Source organism: Colobus angolensis, unplaced genomic scaffold, assembly GCF_000951035.1.
Source record: "Colobus angolensis palliatus isolate OR3802 unplaced genomic scaffold, Cang.pa_1.0 Scaffold169, whole genome shotgun sequence".
In the NCBI taxonomy this organism is placed as follows: Eukaryota; Metazoa; Chordata; class Mammalia; order Primates; family Cercopithecidae; genus Colobus; species Colobus angolensis.
The window spans coordinates 2,675,436-2,679,283 of NW_012114810.1; the positions used below are offsets into that span (position 1 = coordinate 2,675,436).

At 40.9% G+C, this 3,848-nt stretch overlaps 1 long non-coding RNA gene across 1 annotated transcript; it reads right to left on the reverse strand.

Annotated features, from left to right (window-relative positions):
* Positions 1-913: 913 nt before the first annotated feature.
* LOC105508891 lies at positions 914-3,628 on the reverse strand. The gene is made up of 3 exons (XR_001001348.1): positions 3,579-3,628; positions 2,546-2,706; positions 914-941 (listed from the first exon to the last, which is right to left on the reverse strand). It is a non-coding gene; the product is annotated as an uncharacterized LOC105508891 (long non-coding RNA).
* Between the last annotated feature and the right edge of the window lie 220 nt (positions 3,629-3,848).

Genomic DNA, 3,848 nt, shown 5'->3' on the forward strand with positions numbered 1-3,848 from the left:
TAGCTGGAGGAGTGACCTGAGCCAGATCCGTGCTGAGTGTAACTAGAGGACTGCCCTGAGCTAGACTCGTGTTGACCAAAGCCAGAAGACTGTCCTTGGCCAGACCCATGTGGGGCACAGTTGGACGACCGAGCGGATCCAGACCCATGTCGGCCACGGCTATTAGACTGGCCATATCCAGCCCCGTGTCCGCTATAGCCAGGAGACTGACCGGAGCCAGAGCCCTGGTGGCCGTATCTGGAATACTGGCCTGTGCTAGATCCCTCCTGGCCAAAGCTTGATGACTGTCCTGATGTAGAACCATGCTGCCCGTGGCTGGAGGAGTGCCGTGAGCCAGATCCATGGTGATTGTATCCAGAGGACTGCCCTGAAGTAGACTCATGTTGACCAAAATCAGAAGACTGGCGTGAGCCAGACCCATGTGACCCACAGCTGGAAGACTGTTTGTAGCCAGACCCACGTTGACCATAGGTGGGAGACTGCCCTGAGGGAGACCCATGTTGGCCTTGTCTTGGAGACTGTTGGGAGCCAGACTCATGCTGACCGTACCTGGAAGACTGACCTGAGCAGGAATTATTTTCACCAGAAAAGTCTCTTTGAAAACTCAATCTTCTGGATATGGATTCAGGCCCATGTGTAATGCTTCCTCTGACGTTCCTGGAATAGGAATCATTCTCTCCTGCACTCCAACTTGAATGACTAGCAGAGGATTCTTGCCATTTGTCCTCTTGTTCTGTTTCTTCTTGTTCCTCTTGGTGCTGGTGACTCTCGTCTCTCAGCTTTGACCCTGAAGCTTGGTAGTAATCTTTGCTAATGATTTTATTATGAGCCCGAACCAGCTTGAATATCATCAGAAGATACTCCATAAAATCCACTTTCTTGTTATGGTCTTGATCCAGACTTTGCAAGATGATATCCACAGTATCTGGATCATTTGGATTCTGTATAACAGCAAGGTACAAGGAGTAGCTCTGTTAGTATGTACAATACACCTAGCTAACCAACTGAAGGAAGGATGTTAAAATGTAAATGTTTGGCTTATGTATATGGAACTCATTCACATAGTCATTTAGGCAGGCCTGAGCTGAAAGAGAAAAAGGAATATGGAATGAATAATGCGGTGAGAAGCAGCTAGAATAGGATAGGATGCAACTGGAAAATGAAAGGAAACAAGAGGGCTGATTATTTTTGGTAAAGAATGGGTCAAATATGAATGATTAGTTAATTTACAAGTAATACATTTTTATACTTACGTTAATTATATCAAGCTTTCTTTATTTGTCCAATTAAATTAACTAGGTAATTAATTTACTCACTGAGCAAAGATTTACTATGTTACTACTTGCCTACCATTATGTCACATGAGAGTATAAAGCAGTGAACAAGTTTGCTTCCTGAAAAAAATGGAATTTAATGTTTATTTGAACAGATATACAAACTTAAAATTATAGTTTATTATGATAAGGGTTCTACAAGAGTACATGAGAGAGGAACCATTGGGGGTCCTAGGAAGGTTAATGAGTGGAAATGATGTCTTTTGAAGGATGGATTAGAATTAGCCAAATGAAGGAGTAGGAAGGGAAGGAGAAGGGGAAAAGATTGTTCTAGGCAGAGGGAATGATATGAACAAACGGCTACAGGTGAGAGAAGTCATAGAGCACTCAAGGAACTGAAAGAAATTCAGGATTGCTATATTTAGAGTTTGAAGACTGAAGAAATGTGGATAGAGAGATAAATAGCAACTAGATTATGAGTTTTATGTTAAGGAACTTTGTACTTCATTTTAAGAGCAATCGGGAACTATTGAAGGATTTTTAGCTGAGGAGTGAAATGATTATCTTTGCATCTAATGCTGAGAGTAGAAGTAGTAGGTGGCCTGAACTAGAGGACTAATAATAGTGATGAAGAGAAACGGGTTGTTTTGAAAGATTATTGATGAGTTAGATGGAGGTTGAAAGGTAGTGGTGTCTGCTGAGAGAGAGAAAATAAAAAATGATACCAGGTTTTTGCTTTGGGCAAAAAGATGAAGAAACAAAGTTAGAGGTGAAGATTATGAGATTCTTAGCTGACACACTGTATCTATGACATCTGATATCTGAATATCATATCAGAAATCCAAATTTAAGGAATTGAAACTCAGAAGTCTGATATAAGCTCCGAAATATCTAAGCTATAAAATCTAGACCTGACAGTTTTAAGGTGGCGGATACACTCTTTTGTGATTCAGGGGTAATGCTAATTTCCTGAACTCAGAAATCTACTTTGCAGTTTTTCTGAGGACTGTCTGGGTTTGTAAGAATTAGTCACTTAGATTGGACATTAATCTATAGGTTTTGTTTGTTGTTTAGTAGGATCACTTCCCTTAGTTATGCTATGGAAACCATCATGGGTCAGCTTTTGATGTTATCTCAAACCTTTACCAAACCCTGTTCTCTATCACCAAGTAGGGAGAATCCTCTAGGATGTTTGACATATGTGACAAGAAGGTGGAAAGGGATAAAGAAGAAAATTCCTGCATAATTCCATCCTGACATGGAGTTCTTACCTTCAGAATTTGATGAAACTCATTTTCCAGAAGTTCTTTCAGCTCTGCCTTGTTCAACATATCATACTCCCCATGCTGGGTGGCATATTGGTAGAAAACATCAATGACAGTGATGATGCCTTGTAGGAGTTTAGGCATTTTTTTTTGCAAGTTTGAGTAACCTAAAGGGAGGAAAAAGAGAGACCAACCCCTTACTATTCTCATTTCTTGTTTAAACACATAAGTAGGTCTGATTATTTATAATAATTGTTCAGAATTAGTCGGGCATGATTAACTTCATTCTGTTGTAATTGAGAAGCAATTCACAGTTGAATGACTTGTTCAAGCCATGTAGCAAGAGAATGATGAAATTAGGAACATAATCCGTAAGTCTTATTTCCATTCCTGAATGAATATAGGAAAAATGACTCTCTGTTTTTGGCTTCCCACCATTACCAGGGATAATATCAGCTTTATTCTGGAGCTGTAGAAGTCCTGAGTATTCCACTTCATCTACTTCCTCTTTCTCTCTAGGTTCCAACCATACGGTGGGTACAGTTCCACCATTTACATGACACACCTTACTCCAACTAAGGAGCATCAATGGCTGAACTGAACTCTCAAGACTTCTAGGTCAGAGAAAGTAGACAATGTGAGCAAAGCCAACTACAAGCGTAGGTGATATGAAGCTAAGGATAACTGCTATTAGATCCAGCTTCTGTTCTCATTCTCCAAGCAGGAAGTGACCCTCAGACCTTATTACACAATAGAGAGAAAAAGCTCAGTTGTAAAGAAGGCAACCTGCCTGTGGATAATTAGAACCCCCATGATATCCATGTTATGAGGGAAACAACCTCAAAGAAAGGAGGTAATATACATAGTCCTAGTCGTTTCATTTTTCTTTTCAGTAAACTTAAACTTATACCAAATTTCCTCAGAGTATACTAAAGAGAAGCCTTGTATCTAGTGCCTCTTTGCTTTAGAGCATATCCCAGACTTTCATAATTTATAGCCCTAAGTACCCTTGAGTGGAGTTGAACTCCTGCTCACTTACCTAGCTCACCAGAGGAACAAGTAGGATAGAGACAGAAGCAGCTTGCAGGGTGCTGCTAGTTGGGCAGAGTGGCCTTTTTATAGAGGGAATGATGGTCCATCTTAGGGAGGAGCTGCTCTCTTTGAGATGTCCTAATTTACTCCTAAACAAGCCCATCTCCACCTCTATCTCCACCTCCCAGGTGTTTACCTTCTTTCTCACTTCCTTACATGTTCACCTAAGATTACATTAGCAGTTCCGAAATCTGGGCTACTCTCAGCCCCACCTGCC